This window comes from Homalodisca vitripennis, chromosome X (genome assembly GCF_021130785.1).
Source record: "Homalodisca vitripennis isolate AUS2020 chromosome X, UT_GWSS_2.1, whole genome shotgun sequence".
NCBI lineage: Eukaryota > Metazoa > Arthropoda > Insecta > Hemiptera > Cicadellidae > Homalodisca > Homalodisca vitripennis.
In genome coordinates, this window is record NC_060215.1 from 60,815,088 (window position 1) to 60,837,105 (window position 22,018).

Sequence of the window (22,018 nt, forward strand, 5' to 3'; positions counted from 1 at the left end):
GTCCGATGTCTCCCCGGTTTGACCTTTCTGTAGAAGTGCACATTAATAAAGCAATAAAATATATATTGGAGCTCAGACCTCTGTAAATAATTCCCTTGTTAGTATATATATATATATATATATATATATATATATATATATATATATATAATACTTTTGTTTCATAAAGACTCGCATGCTTAATTAAAGTAAGATGTCATAACCAGATGTATACACCAAGCCCCAAACATTATAAATTGAACATTTCAGGATTTCTGTTTTTTTGTTTTTTTTTTGTAGGTAATTAAAACTCACTAAATCTAAGTGCGAAGAATATAGTACAGGAATTTTAGTAGTGATACCTTCTTAAAAACGCGACAAAATATGCTATTTATAGTCAATAGTTAAGTATTTATTGCGGAGACAAAAAGTACATTTGTATAGCAAACGTCAAGTATCTAATAATTTTTACACACATGCTACTTCGAACTCTCATTCATGCATACATTTTGACACTAACTCTGCTCCATTCATCGCCAATTTTTTCCTCCATTCAATCGTTTCCATTGGGAGACCTATAGATGCCGACGTCAACCAATTTTGAATATTGGGTTTGAAGTTTAATTCCGGCTGCTTCAAAATGTTTTTCGTCAGTTTCTCTTATCGTATAGGTAACTGAAGTGAAACTTTGTTTAAAAAAAATTGCAACACCCTCACCTTTAGAGTAATGACGGCAATATGAGTTGGCCAATTTAAAATTTGGAATTTTGCATAGCTCAATGTTTTTATTGTAAAACCGTTTTCGGTTACAACAAGTAGATCTGTCTTTAGATTTTCACACATGAGCTGGATTTCTTCCAATTTATTCGTTGCGAATTGGGAGTTTTGATGGAGCAGCCTTAATACAAATTGATTTTGAAATTTTGCATTTGTTTCGCCAATTTGGTTTGAGTGTGTCAACTTTGCTCGTCGCCTTCAAATGGGGTCCCTAAAAAAGAACGAGGAACTTCCGTCATCAGGGAGTTGGTCTGTTGTTGTCGTAATGGTGTTTGGAGGTTGGAAGCTTCCGATGGAGGAGTCTTGGGCTCAGCATGTACAGTTCTGGCGGCAGCGAACGTGGCGCTTGACTAGTTCTTTTTTGCTCCATCCGATCGAAAGCAAGTCAACAGCAGACGCGCGAGGACTTTCTTCCCACGAAACGTAAGATGCATCCCATGCCTTTTAAAATGCTGTCTGAAAAAGTAAAAACGGGGATGTCTCTCGCATAGCTCCTTGATATATGCATATTTTACTTCTAGGCAATATTTTTAGAACGTAATGTTGTTAATTTCAATGGACAAATAAACAGGTGACTAATAAAAAATTAAGAAGAATAATTATCATATCATCTTTCTCTACTAGATATGAAAATACTTAATATATCATTAGTTTATATGAAAAAAATCTAGATGACGAAAGGATTCAAACTTTCTAACCAGAACTATAGCAAGTGGCACATCATTGTAAGCCTGGCCGTATGGGTAGTTACTGCACCTCTCTTCCTCCCTCAAGCAGCGGCGTTGCCACTTTGTCATATCAGCTGATTCTCAAAGTTACAAAATTCAGGAAGATAGATGAGAAGTAAAGATGAGTAGTAGCAATTGCGTGATTGGTGAATTCAATCGATCATGCCATCACTAGTTACATCTGTTACAGTTGGCAACACCACGCTACAAACCAGGTTTGCATTGATAACTCTCTTACTATAAAAAAAACTCTAAAGGACTGCATGGACTAAGATTACTTTGTCCCATAAGATGCTAGGTTTCTGCTGCATACACGTACAAGTAAAAGAGTTTTTTTTTTATTTCGTTACATCAGATAAGTTATATTATATTTTTTATATAATCATTAAATGATTATACTAATAAATCTAAAATAAGTGGTAGCTATTCTTCATATATGCTATGCTATCCTTGAGTTTCCTATTAATAAAAGGAAACTGGGTTTTGAAATATATAACTCACATTCAGGAAATATGTTAAAACACAACTTGCAATGATAAAAAACAAACAATTTTAGATTTGTAGAACCACTTTGCCAATACTTGTCAGAACATGAGCGTAACACGCGACGATAACCTTAATGTTATTTCCTACAAGTGAATTATCATATTTTACGCCAGTTTCTTAAACGGAGATATTTAATATCGTGACAAAATGTCTCTTCTCTTGTTGGGAAAAATGTTTTAATATCTTACAGTACAATGTATACAAATACATATGAAATCTATATGTCTTTCTTGATTTCTAATCTTCATCCTCATTATTTGTTAGTTTATAATTAAATTTTACTTCTTTAATGTTACAATGCGTATAATTGTATTTAATATATTAATGTACAGTTTTATACAGGCTATTACGTACATATATTAATTATATTCTATAAGATATTGGCCTGAGGCATTTGAGAAAGAATATTCTTTGGGTAAGTAATATTCTTTATTACCACTAAAATCTATACATTTACCAATAACTAGTACTTATTTCTTGTTTCAACACATACGGGAAGAAGAGTCATTCTTTGTGTTGAATTCTTGAAGATATATTATTCATCTATGTATTTAATTTAATCCTAAATCAAAGTTTGTTGCCAATAATTAAATATATATATAATTTAATTCGGCATTTACCTATTAGGTATACTCATGATTTTATGTACATGTAGATGGAATAAATAAGTACTTCTATTAAAATTAAATGAAAGCATTAATATTTTAAATAAAAGTATCCAAAGTTAATATACACATCATATGCATAAACCAAATTATAGATTATAATGCGAATACATGCAAGGTAATAACAGAAATTTAATTTAAGATCTAGTAACCTCACTACACGTAATACATGTTTAGTCTTTCATTTATTATCGATAGTGGTGCACTTATAGAAGTTTACAAAGTCAACATTACTTACCACAAAGTCATATCGTACCAAATGTATTTGCCCGCAAATGTGTACATAAATGTTCCATCAGTAAACATGTCATCTTGCATATGTGAAGCACTTCAACCTCACGCGAACCACTCATTACGCTATTGAGAGTTCACTCGTTCTTTCCGTTGCAAGGGGACCACATATTATTAAAAAACTTCAAAATATAACATTATTGATTTAATATAAGAATATCAGTAACAAATATTGTATATCGAATTCCATAGCAAGTTATTTGCTAATTACGTATGAGCGAGAGAAGAGCAGTCCTGATATTTTGAACGAAACAGTTCAAAAGCGTGTATTTAACAGGCTACATAATAATAATTATATAATTATAATAAATGTATTATAAATACATAATATATAAATGATAAATAATTACATATATATATATATATATATATATATAAATTATCTTCGAATATAAATAAATAAACAAATATTGGTAAAATCTATATGAATTTTCATACGTCTTAATATACTTCTTAAGACAAAATATTGCATAGCTGTTTACAAAAAATCATTATTTAACTAACTAGGACAGTTTAAAACTTTCGTCCTTTTAAAATAGTTTTAAATGAGAATATAACACAGTTAGTTGTAATAATCTCTATAAGTGTCCGATCTGGAATGTGTAGATCTGTTGTCAAGGAAATATTTAGTTGCGTTTATGCCATCATCGTATGCTATGCTGGTACACAATAATGTGACTCCAACTGTGACACAAGGGTTAAAGTTTTGTGTACAGGTTGGCAAATTTGGCAGAGATTAACAATATCATCAATATTTTTACAAATAATAGAATTAGTTTAGCGAGAGACTGCAGTTGGTCATTAACGTAACCTGATATTTTTAAGTAGGTCTCCCATAGCTAGGTACAGTTGAGCGTCCTGATGGTGGTTTATATCGTTTTTATAAATTTTCGGCAATGTGTGTGTAAAAAATGTTGGAGTTTTAGATAATTTCGGGGTTAGAAGGATTAGTCTTCTCCTCATTGTTCCAAAATTGTTTTTATAGTTTTGTTAAATAATTTGGTTGTGTGTCTGCAGTAATTGGCAAGTTTCTTCATCAGCCAGTTGTGTCTATACTTCATTACAATAATCATTTATGTTTAGAAATACAGTTTTGTTACCCTTATCTGCCGGTAGTATGATAATATTGTTATTTAATAAATTGTTCTTGGAAAGATGAACTTGGCATATTTGAGAGGAAAACATTGATAAATGATGATCAGGTGATAAAGGCGGAGGCTGCCGTTCACTTTATTCTTAGAATTTTTCCAAGCATATGGGTATTTTTGAAGGTTAATATGAATAATTTGAAAAATAATATTTAATTAGAACATTATGTTTAAAGTTTCCTCGACTAAATGAATTTTATTACATTTCGGTGTACGTATACAAAATAAGTCCTTTTGACAGTACACATATTTCATATCAAGGAAGGTCATAATTACATAAGTTTTCAATGTTAGTATTATTATCTTCAAAAAGGTTGATTGTGTTCCATAAATCACCATAATTATACAATTCTTCACAAACAGTCTGACGACTTTTATATGGCGATGATTATCATAAGCTTTATCTACGGATATATTATCTGATGAAAGTAAATGTGGTTTGAGGTAGTTCTAAAATAAGCTTGTTTCTGATATAAAAGTCAATGTTCGAGTCTTTTTTCTTTTCCCAGAAACATATTAAACTTTTTTCAAGGTTAAAAATTCCTTGTTTATGAAATTATTTATGTTTGTTAATAATTAGTTTATTTCTCGGACAGAGTTTTTTTACTTGGATTTTCTAATTATTTCTCAGTGAATGCTTCTACGTTCTTCACAATTTTCTTTTCAAAGGGTTTTACAAGATTTCAACACAAAATGTGAGAGCTGAAATCCAATTTTTAATACAATTAAGTTTACTTAACGGTGAAGTGAATGTAGCAATCCGAAGTAGGTAATTTGACTTCAAACCTTTTCGCGCATAGTCCTAACATCAAACAAATACGAATAAAACAATAAGACAATTTAGCTTGGTCACTTTCATTGAAATACAATTAAATCTGTTTATCAACCTTGTGTAAGATTTGCTACTATACTGTACATATTATGAAGTAAGTCATAATAATTATGAATTCACTTCTGTACAACTGACAAGCATAATGTAGTATTTAGCTGCAGTATTCGTTTGGTTGCAGTTTTGCTTTACTGGGGTTATGGCTACTAACAAATGTAACCAAGTAAAACCTTTGAACAGCCGCCATTTTGTACTGGATCAATCTTTTTGAGTGCGGCTTGTGGCATTTAACTCTGCTAGATAAGCCCTTTAAAATGATGTGCAAATTGACCTATGCTCCTATTTAAGATTTCCTTCTGACTCCTTGCGGGACGTCCCCATGATATTACAGAAAACTGATAGTTCCTTAAAAAAGTAGATTTTAGGTGTAGTGTTGATGTACCAAACCTTTTTGATTGATCTGTTATCGCTCAGAAAATATTATACCTGTGCAGGACTTTATGTACACCCTGTATATATATATTGGGTGGATTATGGAATAATATTTTGCCGTTTTGGTAGTAGAAGGATCGTAAGGATTTCAAATAAGTAGCTTTACATACAATAGTGAGAACATTAATATTTTCCTTAAAATTTTCACAAACAATATACATGCGAAACTATGCAAAAACGTATAATAAGCATAAAAGATCTGATTTTCTTTCGATTTTGACGTGTGAATGATTTAAAGTCAAATTAATATACTTATTTTGCATCCATTACTTGCAATCCTTGCATAGAGCTTTTGTTTAGCATCCTACAGTCTACGTGTAACGATGAAACACGATTTTAGACAATGGCAGAATTGTAATACCAACAGCGTGACGTGGGTATAGTGAAATACCCACAACGCGTTATGTGCGTTTCTATTCAATCATTGTCAAAAATAAAGTACAATCCACAAAGCGGTTTGGGACATTTGCTCAGTAAACATTTTAAACCTTTATGTCCATTTGCCTAATTTCAAGAATCCCACAAACCGTTTAAGTCCAAAATGAATCAGTATTTTACATTTCCGCAGATACGGAAAATGCCTATATGAATAATTTTCCATTTATTTATTTATTTACGGTAACACCATTAGTACAAGGAAAAAACAATAAGATATTCTTATATCCAACAATAAGCTAATGAAAATGATCCACATTATAAATTATTAACGATGCCAAAATAAATTGCTACAACATAACAATAACATATAAAATAGACTATATAGAAAATAACAATAATAGCATAGCAACAATAATAAATAGTAACAGTAATTATACAATCAATTATACATCCATCTGCACTTACACATATACTACATAGGAATAATGTATTACAATAAAAGGGGAAAAAAAGAATCAATTGTATGCATGTAGAAAAGAGTAGAGGAAAAAATAGAAAGAAATAAATATATACACATATTACTATGAGCCAGGTGTCAATGTCTACAACAAAAGAAAATGTTTTTTCAGGTGCATAACACTATCACTGAAAAAGTCATGTTGGGAGGAGACGAGGTTTCCAAGTCTGTGAAGTCTCGGGATAGTGCTGTGATGTACATAATTGGTTGAGTAGACACGACGGCAGAAAGTGTGAAGGGACCTGGTCTGATGAGGCACTCGGAAGTCGATCCGCCTGAGCAGTTCTGGACAATTCACGTCTCCGTTAATTATTTTATGGAGAAAAACCACATCTAAAAGTTGTCTACGCTTCACAAGCGAGTTGAAACCCAAGGAAATCCCCAAATCCTCCAATGGCACAGTTCTGCATTCAAATCCACATTTGACTCCAACCACCCGCAAGAAGCGATCCTGGACACTTTGGAGCTGCTGGATATGACCAACCTGATAGGGCGACCAGACAACGCTGCCATATTCAAGCACTGACCTCACCAGAGCAGTAAAGATAAACTTCATAGCTGCAACACTCAGTCCGCTTCTTGAAGTTCTGATCAGAAATCCCAGATTACGAGAGGCTTTAGTGGTGATGGCATCAATGTGGGATTCAGGGCCAAGACTGTGGGAGATTACGATTCCAAGATCTCTAATGAAAGTTTTACGAATGAGAGCAGAGTTATTGAGTATGTAATCAAACAGTATAGGAGCGGAGGAACGGTGAAAGGTGATGACTGCGCATTTAGCAATGTTCAACTTAAGATTGTTCTGCACACACCAATCATCCAATCCAAGAAGGCAACGTTGAAGTTTTAAGCAATCCTGCAGGGTTGAAACGGATGTGAATATTTTTATGTCATCAGCAAACAATAAACATTCAACACCGATACAGTCAATGATGTCATTGATAAATAAAGTGAATAAAAAGGGACCCAAGTGGGAACCCTGTGGTACGCCAGAGGTAGCAAGAAAAGGTCGGGAGGTGGCACCAGAAAATTTTACAGTCATGGACCGATTTGAAAGATATGAACGGAACCACTGAAGAAGGCTGCCCAAAACACCATAAGCCTCCATCTTAGCCAAGAGATGTGCATGACTGACCGTGTCAAAAGCCTTCGAGAAGTCGATATAAACACTGTCGACTTGACTGTGGTTTTGAAAAGAAGATAAAATGTAGTCTTGATACAGAACGAGATTGGTGACTGTAGACCTACCAGGTGTGAAGCCGTGCTGCTCATGAATAAGAGTACTCCTGAAGGCAAAACTAATGCGATCAAGTACGAGAGACTCAAAAATCTTGCCCAGGGCAGGCTGAATAACAATGGGCCGATAGTTACGAACATTAGTCAGCGTAGATGATTTGTGGATAGGAACCACGTAACTGGACTTCAGGCTATCAGGAAAGATTCCCTGCTCCAGAAGTTTATTGAAAAGCACACTAAGTTGAGGTGCAAGTAGGGCACTACAATGCTTCAAAACCATCGGTGGTATCTCATCAGGACCGGTTCCCTTGAAAGGGTCAAGAGAAGCAAGTTTACGCTCTACGTCACCCTCAGTGAGAACACAAGAAGAGATAATAATCTCCGAAAGATAATGGTATTGAGGAATGGGACCTGGAGACGAGTTATAAACGGAAGAAAAATGCTCGGCGAAAAGGTTACAGATGCCTTCTGGCGACGACGCCGAGCTGTTATCCAGATTCCGTTGAACCCTTGACACTGTCAACGAAACTCCAAAAAGCTCTGATGTTAAGAGGGATCATACCATTAACATAATCGATATAGTTACTGAAACACTGAGAGCTTAACTCTTTGCAAAGATCTCTAAGACGACTAAATTCGATGTAGTCATTAGGGCTGGAAGTAGATTTGAACCTTTTGTGACAAATTTTCTTTCCAATTACTAAGTCCTTCAACTCCGGTGAGAACCAGCAAGGGAATCTTGATTTACCGGTTTTCTTTAAAGGTGTATTCCTTACTACGATTGCATGAATGGTATTGACAAAGTTGTTGAAAGACTCAATGACATCCGGAAAATGGAAGGAAACAGGACCCAATGCATGGTAAAGTTCATTGAAGATCTTCTCAATGTTGCAGCGTCGAAAGTCTCGAATTGAACCCATATGTTTAGACGATATCTTGACTATCGGGATTTCACAGGATAAAGCAGGATGGGCAGATTCCTGTGGTAATATAGAATCGAGAGCGGGAGATATAATTAGTAAATGGTTGGAACTAAAGAGCAAGTCCAGAATAACTCCACGCCCATTCTTGATAGTGTTAACCTATCCATTGAGATGGATGTACTTTTAATAGCTGTAAAATACTGTTCAGTATATATAATTTGGAATTTCATATATATCGAATGGTTATAAGGAGTTTTATAATGTTAAGAAAATCAATGATTAAGTCTATACAGTAAATATAAATTTCGTACGTTTTATTAATTTAATTGCTGTACTGTAAAATAAACCATTTGTCTAAAGTATTCCTACATTTGCTCACTGTTTTAAAACAACCCAAAATTTGAAACATTGCATCATAAACTTTCCATAAATACAAATTTAGCTTTCCAAAACCTTTCCTCGTAAGCATGATAACAGTACATAATGTACAAATGTAATAATATACAATATGCATATAATATGCGTCAAATAAAGTCTATATGTACCACGTTTACTAAGTAATGTTGGTAGTATGTGTCTTATACACAGTAAAAATAATTTTGCTATTAGCCTATTGGTTTTCATAAGTCAGTAGGGTTTGGCCCTTTGATTACATTTCGGACTTTTTGCCAAATTGCATCAGAATTATCACGAATAACTTTATTTACTGTTGTTACATTATTTGACTAGAAGCCGACAATCAAATATTACGCTTTTCGGTCTTTGAGCAAATTCTAAATACACACATGGAGAAGTGCAGAGGTGTGAGAGTTTTTTGAGTGGATGATTTAGCCAGTTTGTGTACTTATAACTCGTTGTAGTTATTTCATTTTGAACAACGGCCTAGTACAAAGGACAATAGGAAATTTGTTATTTAACAATATCTCATGCGGCTTAAACATAAAGAGCGACCATGGAATTTGTAACATATCATCATACAGTACACGTCTTTAATTGATTTCATATTGAATTGAGACCACGAATGTAGAGAGATGTTATTGGCTGTGGAGAAGATTATTTGTGCTATCGACAATCCTTTGTCGAGTGGGGTGTTTTAGGACTTACTAAACCGTAGGAAAAACTATACCTGCAAGAGTACGTGATCACGCCTGTACCGGAGGTCACAAACTTATATACCCGGTGAAAGCGTGGTAGCATTGGGTTTGGTAATAGGCACGTCTATGAATAACCATTATATAGTAAAGGAATTTTTAGAGTCATACGCAGAGTATAGAAATAACTTGACGCAAGATATATAGAGCAGGCTCATTTTTCATAATATGGTATTCCATCTATAACGAAAACTAAAAGAAGAGTTTAGGGCAAGAAGAAAATATACCGTACTAAACAATTACAGTTCTACAAGAATATTGCAAAATTTGGGTATTACTTACAGAAGAAGCTAAAATGTGATGTATATTAGGAGAAGTGTTTTGTTTAAGATCAAGGAGAGTACAATGATGCACTAAAAACATGTTTGATCGGGATAACAATAAGAGAGTTAAAAATTTTGGTTTTTCGTCACCACTCTAACAATATCAAATATATTTGACACGTCGGTTATCTTAGTCTCTGACGATAATTCCATTTACAGGCCTGTTAAATATGTTATAAGTGAAACAGCCATATATCACAAGTAAGAAAACAATTTAGAAAATTTTGAAATCAATTAAATGCAGAAGAAGAACTACAAAATATAGTCGTACCACGTACAAAACATGAAATATATGGGACCACATATTTCATGTTTTGTAGTTATCTGTCAATAACTACAAACGAAATATTTCCAATGAGCTCCAAAGTGCAATTCCACCTTTTGAGGCAAGTAACTACAAACATTGACGGTATTGTGGAAGGGATGACCCAAAAATAACATGCGTCTGATGGTTTGCTAGACCAAACAGTTTCTGCTATGAAGAAAACCCATTCTGACTCACGAGGTGAGTAAACTACGTTTTGCGCAGTACAACGAATAAAAGCACTAGTAAAAAACCCAGTATTTGTCCGATGTCTCCCCAGTTTGAACTTTCTGTAGAAGTGCACATTAATAAAGCAATAAAAATTATATTTGAGCTCAGACCTCTGTAAATTAATTCCCTTGTATAATATATAAATATATATATAATTACTTTTGTTTCATAAAGACTCGCATGCTTAATTAAAGTAAGATAAGTAAGTAAGATGTCATAACCAGATGTATACACCAAGCCCCAAACATTATAAATTTGAACAGTTCAGGATTTCTGTTTTTTTTTTGTTTTTTTTTTTTGTAGGTAATTAAAACTCACTAAATCCAAGTGCGAAGAATATAGTACAGGAATTTTAGTAGTGATACCTTCTTAAAAACGCGACAAATATGCTATTTATAGTCAATAGTTAAGTATTTATTGCGGAGACAAAAAAGTACACTTGTATAGCAAACGTCATGTATCTAATAATTTTTAACACACATGCTACTTCGAACTCTCATTCATGCATACATTTTGACACTAACTCTGCTCCATTCATCGCCAATTTTTTTCCTCCATTCAATCGTTTCCATTGGGAGACCTATAGATGCCGATGTCAACCAATTTTGAATATTGGGTTTGAAGTTTAATTCCGGCTGCTTCAAAAATGTTTTTCGTCAGTTTCTCTTATCGTATAGGTAACTGAAGTGAAACTTTGTTTAAAAAAAAATTGCAACACCCTCACCTTTAGAGTAATGACGGCAATATGAGTTGGCCAATTTAAAATTTGGAATTTTGCATAGCTCAATGTTTTTTATTGTAAAACCGTTTTCGGTTACAACAAGTAGATCTGTCTTTAGATTTTCACACATGAGCTGGCTTTCTTCCCAATTTATTCGTTGCGAATTGGGAGTTTTGATGGTGAGCAGCCTTAATACAAATTGATTTTGAAATTTTGCATTTGTTTCGCCAATTTGGTTTGAGTGTGTCAACTTTGCTCGTCGCCTTCAAATGGGGTCCCTAAAAAAGAACGAGGAACTTCCGTCATCAGGGAGTTGGTCTGTTGTTGTCGTAATGGTGTTTGGAGGTTGGAAGCTTCCGATGGAGGAGTCTTGGGCCTCAGCATGTACAGTTCTGGCGGCAGCGAACGTGGCGCTTGACTAGTTCTATTTTTGCTCCATCCGATCGAAAGCAAGTCAACAGCAGACGCGCGAGGACTTTCTTCGCATGAAACGTAAGATTGCATCCCATTGCCTTTTAAAATGCTGTCTGAAAAGTCAAAACGGGGATGTCTCTCGCATAGCTCCTCGATGTATGCATATTTTACTTCTAGGCAATATTTTTAGAAACGTAATGTTGTTAATTTCAAATGGACAAATAAACAGGTGACTAATAAAAAATTAAGAAGAATAATTATCATATCATCTTTCTCTACTAGATATGAAAATACTTAATATATCATTAGTTTATATGAAAAAAATCTAGATGACGAAAGGATTCAAACTTTTAAACCAGAACTATAGCAAGTGGCACATCATTGTAAGCCTGGCCGTATGGGTAGTTACTGTACCTCTCTTCCTCCCTCAAGCAGCGGCGTTGCCACTTTGTCATATCAGCTGATTCTCAAAGTTACAAAAATTCAGGAAGATAGATGAGAAGTAAAGATGAGTAGTAGCAATTGCGTGATTGGTGAATTCAATCGATCATGCCATCACTAGTTACATCTGTTACAGTTGGCAACACCACGCTACAAACCAGGTTTGCATTGATAAATCTCTTACTATAAAAAAAACTCTAAAGGGACTGCATGGACTAAGATTACTTTGTCCCATAAGATGCTAGGTTTCTGCTGCATGCACGTACAAGTAAAAGAGTTTTTTTTTAATTTCGTTACATCAGATAAGATATATTATATTTTTTATATAATCATTAAATGATTATACTAATAAATCTAAAATAAGTGGTAGCTATTCTTCATATATGCTATGCTATCCTTGAGTTTCCTATTAATAAAAGGAAACTGGGTTTTGAAATATATAACTCATATTCAGGAAATATGTTAAAACACAACTTACAATGATAAAAAACAAACAATTTTAGATTTGTAGAACCATTTTGCCAATACTTGTCAGAACATGAGCGTAACACGCGACGATAACCTTAATGTTATTTCCTACAAGTGAATTATCATATTTTACGCCAGTTTCTTAAACGGAGATATTTAATATCGTGACAAAATGTCTCTTCTCTTGTTGGAAAAAATGTTTTTAATATCTTACAGTACAATGTATACAAATACATATGAAATCTATATGTCTTTCTTGATTTCTAATCTTCATCCTCATCATTTATTTGTTAGTTTATAATTAAATTTTACTTCTTTAATGTTACAATGCGTATAATTGTATTTATATATTAATGTACAGTTTTATACAGGCTATTACGTACATATATTATTCTATTCTATAAGATATTGGCCTGAGGCATTTGAGAGAAAGAATATTCTTTGGGTAAGTAATATTCTTTTATTACCACTAAAATCTATACATTTACCAATAAACTATTACTTATTTCTTGTTTCAACACATACGGAAGAAGAATCATTCTTTGTGTTGAATACTTGAAGATATATTATTCATCTATGTATTTAATTTAATCCTAAATCAAAGTTTGTTGCCAATAATTAAAATATATAGATATATATATTATATATATATATATAATATATATAATTTAATTCGGCATTTACCTATTAGGTATACTCATGATTTTATGTACATGTATATGGAATAAATAAGTACTTCTATTAAAATTAAATGAAAGCATTAATATTTTAAATAAAAGTATCCAAAGTTTAATATACACATCATATGCATAAACCAAATTATAGATTATAATGCGAATACATGCAAGGTAATAACAGAAATTTAATTTAAGATCTAGTATCCTCACTACACTTAATACATGTTTAGTCTTTCATTTATTATCGATAGTGGTGCACTTCTAGAAGTTTACAAAGTCAACATTACTTACCACAAAGTCATATCGTAACCAAATGTATTTGCCCGCAAATGTGTACATAAATGTTCCATCAGTAAACATGTCATCTTGCATATGTGAAGCACTTCAACCTCACGCGAACCACTCATTACGCTATTGAGAGTTCACTCGTTCTTTCCGTCGCAAGGGGACCACATATTATTAAAAAACTTCAAAATATAACATTATTGATTTAATATAAGAATATCCGTAACAAATAATAGATTGTATATCGAATTCCATAGCAAGTTATTTGTTAATTACGTATGAGCGAGAGAAGAGCAGTCCTGATATTTTGAACGAAACAGTTCAAAAGCGTGTATTTTAGCAGGCTACATAATAATAATTATATAATTATAATAAATGTATTATAAATATATAATATATAAATAATATTATATATATATAATATCAATTATCTTCGAACATAAATAAATAAACAAATATTGGTAAAATCTATATGAATTTTCATACGTCTTAATATACTTCTTAAGACAAAATATTGCATAGATGTTTACAAATATATCATTATTTAATGAACTAGGACAGTTTAAAACTTTCGTCCTTTTAAAATAGTTTTAAATGAGAATATAACACAGTTTAGTTGTAATGATCTCTATAAGTGTCCGATCTGGAATGTGTAGATCTGTTGTCAAGGAAATATTTAGTTGCGTTTATGCCATCATCGTATGCTATGCTGGTACACAATAATGTGACACCAACTGTGACAAGGGTTAAAGTTTTGTGTACAGGTTGGCAAATTTGGCAGAGATTAACAATATCATCAATATTTTTACAAATAATAGAATTAGGTTTAGCGAGAGACTGCAGTTGGTCATTAACGTAACCTGATATTTTTAAGTAGGTCTCCCATAGCTAGGTACAGTTGAGCGTCCTGATGGTGGTTTATATCGTTTTTTATAAATTTTCGGCAATGTGTGTGTAAAAAATGTTGGAGTTTTAGATAATTTCGGAGTTAGAGGATTAGTCTTCTCCTCGTTGTTCCAAAATTGTTTTTATAGTTTTGTTAAATTCTTTGGTTGTGTGTCTGCAGTAATTGGCAAGTTTTCTTCATCAGCCAGTTGTGTCTATACTTCATTACAATAATCATTTATGTTTAGAAATACAGTTTTGTTACCCTTATCTGCCGGTAGTATGATAATATTTTTTTTTTAATAAATTGTTCTTGGAAAGATGAACTTGGCATATTTGAGAGGAAAACATTGATAAATTGATGATCAGGTGATAAAGGCGGAGGCTGCCGTTCACTTTATTCTTTGAATTTTTCCAAGCATATGGATATTTTTGAAGGTTAATATGAATAATTTGAAAAATAATATTTAATTAGAACATTATGTTTAAAGTTTCCTCGACTAAATTTTATTACATTTCGGTGTACGTATACAAAATAAGTCCTTTTGACAGTACACATATTTCATATCAAGGAAGGTCATAATTACATAAGTTTTCAATGTTAGTATTATTATCTTCAAAAAGGTTGATTGTGTTCCATAAATCACCATAATTATACAATTCTTCACAAACAGTCTGACGACGACTTTTATAGGGCGATGATTATCATAAGCTTTATCTACGGATATATTATCTGATGAAAGTAAATGTGGTTTGAGGTAGTTCTAAAATAAGCTTGCTTCTGATATCAAAGTCAATGTTCTTTTCCCACAAACATATAAACTTTTTTCAAGGTTAACAATTCCTTGTTTATGAAATTATTTATGTTTGTTAATAATTAGTTTATTTCTCAGACAGAGTTCTTTTACTTGGATTTTCTAATTATTTCTCAGTGAATGCTTCTACGTTCTTCACAATTTTCTTTTCAAAGTGTTTTATAAGATTTCAACACAAAATGTGAGAGCTGAAATCCTGTTTTTAATACAATTAAGTTTACTTAACGGTGAAGTGAATGTAGCAATCCGAAGTAGGTAATTTGACTTCAAACCTTTTCGGGCATAGTCCTAACATCAAACAAATACGAATAAAACAATAAGACAATTTAGCTTGGCCACTTTCATTGAAATACAATTAAATCTGTTTATCAACCTTGTGTAAGATTTGCTACTATACATATTATGAAGTAAGTCATAATTCACTTCTGTACAACTGACAAGCATAATGTAGTATTTGGCTGCAGTATTCGTTTGGTTGCAGTTTTGCTTGATATATATTGGGTGGATTATGGATTAATATTTTACCGTTTTGGTAGTAGAAGGATCGTAAGGATTTTAAATAAGTAGCTTTACATACAATAGTGAGAACATTAATATTTTCCTTAAAATTTTCACAAACAATATACATGCGAATCTATTCAAAAACGTATAATAAGCATAAAAGATCTGATTTTCTTTCGATTTTGACGTGTGAATGATTTAAAGTCAAAATATACTTATTTTGCATCCATTACTTGCAATCCTTGCATAGAGCCTTTGTTTAGCATCCTACAGTCTACGTGTAACGATGAAACACGATTTTAGACAATGGCAGAATTGTAATACCCACAACGCGTTGTGTGCGTTTCTATTCAATCATTGTCAAAAATAAAGTACAATCCACAAAGCGGTTTGGGACATTTGCTCAGTAAACATTTTAAACCTTTATGTCAATTTGCCTAACTTCAAGACTCCCACAAACCGTTTAAGTCCAAAATGAATCAGTATTTTACATTTCCGCAGATACGGAAAATGCCTATATGAATAATTTTCCATTGAGATGGATGTACTTTTAATAGCTGTAAAATACTGTTCAGTATATATAATTTGGAATTTCATATATATCGAATGGTTATAAGGAGTTTTATAATGTTAAGAAAATCAATGATTAAGTCTATACAGCAAATATAAATTTCGTACGTTTTATTAATTTAATTGCTGTACTGTAAAATAAACCATTTGTCTAAAATATTCCTACATTTGCTCACTGTTTTAAAACAACCCAAAATTTGAAGCATTGCGTCATAAACTTTCCATAAATACAAATTTAGCTTTCCAAAACCTTTCCTCGTAAGCATGATAACAGTACATAATGTACAAATGTAATAATATACAATATGCATATAATATGCGTCAAATAAAGTCTATATGTACCACGTTTACTAAGTAATGTTGGTAGTATGTGTCTTATACACAGTAAAAATAATTTTGCTATTAGCCTATTGGTTTTCATAAGTCAGTAGGGTTTGGCCCTTTGATTATATTTCGGACTTTTTGCCAAATTGCATCAGAATTATCACGAATAACTTTATTTACTGTTGTTACATTATTTGACTAGAAGCCGACAATCAAATATTACGCTTTTCGGTCTTTGAGCAAATTCTAAATACACACATGGAGAAGTGCAGAGGTGTGAGAGTTTTGAGTGGATGATTTAGCCAGTTTGTGTACTTATAACTCGTTGTAGTTATTTCATTTTGAACAACGCCGAAATATAAACTCTCACAACGTTCCGTAAATATTTTGCATTACCTAACTTGTTTTAGGAATAACTCTCTATTATTTTTATGTTTGAGAACAGTTATGTTTGTGAATTCGGATAGTTTATAAAACGATTTGTTTATTTGCCTTTAATGAAACGCTTGGCAGATAAAAACCGTTATTAAACATAAAGTAAAAATTACACCTAAATATAAAGACACGTGTTATGTGCACTTTTTTGAAAAACTGAGAAAGTTTCAAAAATGTCTGGGCACACTAAATTTAATACTTAAGTAATAAAAATTAATAATATTCTGTTAGATTTACAGTTTGGAACATATTTTCATGTTAAGTCCATTGTTCTTAGATATAAATTTCATGAAAAGGTATAACATTTTTATCGCTCCAAGTGCAAGTATAGGCATTCAGTACGAAAATTAGGCAATTATTTAATTAGGCCCAAACAAAAACGGCTGAAGTTTACCTGAGAAATTGTCTAATCGTACATAATTAATAGTTCAGGGTAGGAGATGTTTTTTTTACATATGACTTCAAGAAATTATATTTTTTTATTACAAATTTCTAAAAAATATCAAATTAGTTCTTAATAAAGTTTTACATGAGCATGGTTAGGTAACGTAAACTTACACACGACGTTAGATTTTTTACAATATAACATCATTATTGATGATATGATATTTCAGTTTCACTGTAAAGAGCTCTCTTTCAATTACAGCATCTCGATTAAAATGGATCTCCACAGTGAGGCCGTAACATCTTAAGATTATAATTTGTGTTAGTAATGAGTTTACACCATATGAATCGGATAATATTGTTATATAATATATGTGTATTCTTTAAGTCAGACGATACGTTAAAGGCTTTTATATCCTGGCATTAACTAACCTTGAGGGTTGATATAAAAGTATTCAACCAATTGCCATGTGGAGATTTCTGAGATTAAGAAATAAAATAGATTAAAACATACTACTCTCAAGTTCTGATTAAGGGCAACTTATCTTATATATCCTTATGATGTATATGTTGAAACACAAAACTTTTGGTTTTACCAGACAAAACAAGTCCAAGGTGAAGAAAAGAACACGTTAATCAATGTAGTATTTAGAAAGGCACTCCAAATAAAATACGTGTCATAATAAGTTTACTTAAACATTAGTATCAAAATAATTAATTATTGTAAGTGTATGCTGTGACAGAGACACAAATAAATAATTAACTAATAATTAAAGTCATATGTGAATAGTGGATTTATCACATTTTGTAACGATAGTTTATTGAGCTGAACACACTGTCGAAGAGGTAAACTGAAAACTTAGGCAGAAACAAATCTTATTGCTATTTTTCATCTGTTATTGAAAAATAGTCCACATCACATGACTTTCAATACCGTTTTTGCAACTATTTTCTTTTAAGTGACTTTAATTTGTCTTAGTCCACTAAAAACCCACAATTCAGTCGGTTATTTGCATAACGTCGGGTTGTTAGACGCCTTTCTGCCCAAACATATTAGTATAATTATTTTTATTATATTATGACAATATCTTTCGAATTTTAGTGGGAATCTAGATTTTTTAGTACTTATATTTACATATTTTGCCCACACTAACGTAATTACGCTAAAAGTGACTATCAGTAAATAAGTAAAGTTCGATTAAATGTATACAGTAATGCCATTTCGCATAAATTGGCTTCCCAGATTGTCAGCAGGGGACATCATCAATAACAAAAAAAAATATACATAAAGAAATCAAAATAAAACTCACCGATGAACTGGTGCAGGATGAAGCGGGTGTTGCCCGAGAGTTCAACAGATTTTCACATCAGTTGCTTACGGAAGCGATCCTTTGATCATAAAAATCCTAATTATCAACTGGCGGAGACAGAGCCCAACTGCCATAATGGTGCTAAATCCTGCTCATGACAAAGAGGTTGACAAAATTATCCAGCAGCTCCCAGCCAAAAATTAACCGATCTCATTCTATTGTCCATGTGCTTCAAAAAAATGCCAGACAGGAATTTTGCCCTCCCTTCTGAAAATTGCAAAATTAAATCCCATATTTTAAAATTACGATGCATTTTCCATCGGTAATTAATGGCCGGTCTCAATCTTGCGAATTTTGATCAACGTTTTTTTAAAACAATGCTTTGCTTTCTCAACACACACAAATCAGCCCTCTGATGACCAATTTAGCTTCAGAAAGGGAAAATTGACGGTAACCGCAGTCTGGAGAGTCTAGCCGAAATGATTGTTGAGAGTCTAGATTGTTGGAACCACAGTTTAAGTGTATTTCTTAACCTTTCCCAGACATTCGTTGAAAAAATACCCTCCTAGACAAACTGGAATTCCATGGCATTCGAGACGTGCCAATGCAGTATCTTAGTTTATTTCTAGGCCACAGAAGACAATTTGTTCAAACCTCAAATCAAATATCCAGCCCTATTAAAATGAGTTATTGGGTCCCTCAATGTTCCATTTCAGCCAAACTCTTTTTCAGGTCTATATAAATGACATTGTGTCATCGGTTGTTCACGGGAAACTCGAGCAATAAGCCAATGGCATGACTCTATCCTTTAGTGGAAAATCAAAGGAAATTTTGGAACAACAGGCTTTCAATAATCTGAAAAACTGTATCTAGTATTTACACAGCCTCAATCTCAAAACGAACTATTCAAAATCAAGCATGTTGAATTTCGATTTTCGACCAAAGGATTTAGAAAATGGCCCGACCGTTACTTAGGCCGATTTCATACTAGAAGAAGTCCATTATTCAAAATTTATGGGAATACATCTTTATCTAGGGTTGATTTAGAATTTTCATATTGATTCAGTGTGCACCAAATTAGCCTTAGGCGTTTATGTAGATATTTAGCCAAATACTGCTCTACTCAGGTATTGATGCCGACGTATTATGGTCTTTTTTCCCATATAGAGAGTGGTTTTGTTGCTCAAACTATCAGTTTTGGAGAGTTTTCAAGCTTCAAAAGAAAGCGATTCGAATAAATTGCTAAAATAAAAATTACAGAGTCTTGGCGACCAGCTTTCAAAAAGTTGCCACTGTTTAGATACATTCTGCTTATCTAAATGTGCCCTAACAAGGGGTCAAGATGTACACGGGTATGAGGCAAGAGGCAGAAACAGCTACCGAACTGGGAGACAGGTGTGCTTTATCAAGTTTCCGGATTTCATTCAAAAGCACCAACGCTTATGGCGTCTAAGACTCGTTTCAAACGCTTTTTAGCGTCAATATACTCGTAATATCGACGAGTTCTTGGCATATAATAGGGAGACCTCCCACCTGGAAAACTGACACTGGTATTTGACGTGGAGAAAATTGGCAAAAGTACGGTATATAAATTCAAAAATGTATATGTGAATTCCATACATGTTGGAATTCAAGTTAAATACAATAAATGATTCTCTAAGCAACACTTGTATTTTCCAAGTTTCTAACGTTTAAACAAATTTAAATGTAATCAATTTAGACATTGTTGAATAAATGTCGAAATTATAGTAACAATCATGACTTTTGCCGTACGATATACTTTGTTAAAGGCAATAAAAATGATGAGTTTGAGTTTGGGATTATTCATTACTAATTTATTCTTAGTGAATTAAACAAACAATTTTATTACAATAAGTGCTATTTCACATTTAAATAGAGCTCATCACATAATTTTGATGTAGCCTATATATATATATTTTTTTATTTACAGCAAAGGTTTTGGAAGAGATAATACACGGCTATAGTGTGATAATTTTAGTACTCCATTATCTAAAAGTACTTTTTGTCATGAAATTAGAAAATTTGATATAATGTTCATACATGTTGAATGTTACTTATGGGGATAAAATCAAATGTGTAGCTGCTCTGAATTTTGAACCCCTCGTATAAATTACTAAATACTTTGTGATTGCATATCAATAAAGAAAATAACCGAGTTTTACAAAATACAATTAAATTGTACTGCACTTGTTGTGTAAGAATATAAATGCAATAAGTGATTTTGTATGTAACACTTGTGTTTTTTCAACTTTATTACGTTTAAAGAAAGTTAAATGACAAGAAATTTAAATAGGTTTATAAGTTATGTTAGGTATGTGATCATGATTTTAAATCCAAAGATGTACATTTAGTGAACTTTATTTACATGAAAATATTATAACACCTTTCAAAAAACATATAGAAATTCAAAAAAAACATTAAGTAAACGATAATAACTCCTTTTCTGGATTGGTAATTTATCAGTTTCTACTTTGCATGTAAAATACAGAGAGCAGCATGTCTCTAAATTTATAAATTAAATGAAATAGCACAGTAGTAGGAATTTAAAGGCACAAAATAAAATAAAGGTTTCACATCAGTGTGTGTAAACATACTTCTTGAACGTACATTCTTGGATACGACCCTTTTTTATCATCAGAGCCTACAGATTTTCCGTAAATAAACACATGAGAACACTTAAATTTAATACTTAAACACACGATATGTTAGTAGATAAATATATAAATTGTTTTCATTTATTATTACATAAGTGCTCAAAAATAAACAAAATGTTTATATAACACGTGAAAAGTCACACCGTTTCTATCTTCAGTATATCGCTTAGCTACCTAAGGTTTTTACTTGCATGACTCAATTTCTTCACTAAACAACATATGGTTGTTGAGTGTTTCAATTTGATTTTCATTCAGTACATTTTGTGTTGTCCCTTTTTAAGTTTATACATTTAATACTGTTCATATACCCATCACTTGTTCAATATATCAAGTTTTAAGTTCTTAGCCGTTCCTCATGAGAATAAAAATCAAGTAAGTAGCAACCTTTGCTACAACATAAACTATAAGTCCCCGTATACCATAGTATAGGAATGGTCTTTTTCTGCAAGTGATGTAACTATTTTTAAATTATATTTGAGGTTTATTTCACTAAAATCTCACTTTTACGATGATCAGTTGAGTCAAAACCAGTTCTGGAACCATTAAGAATGTTTACTTGAAGTTTTCAGTTTTATAGTCTAATACTAAATATGCT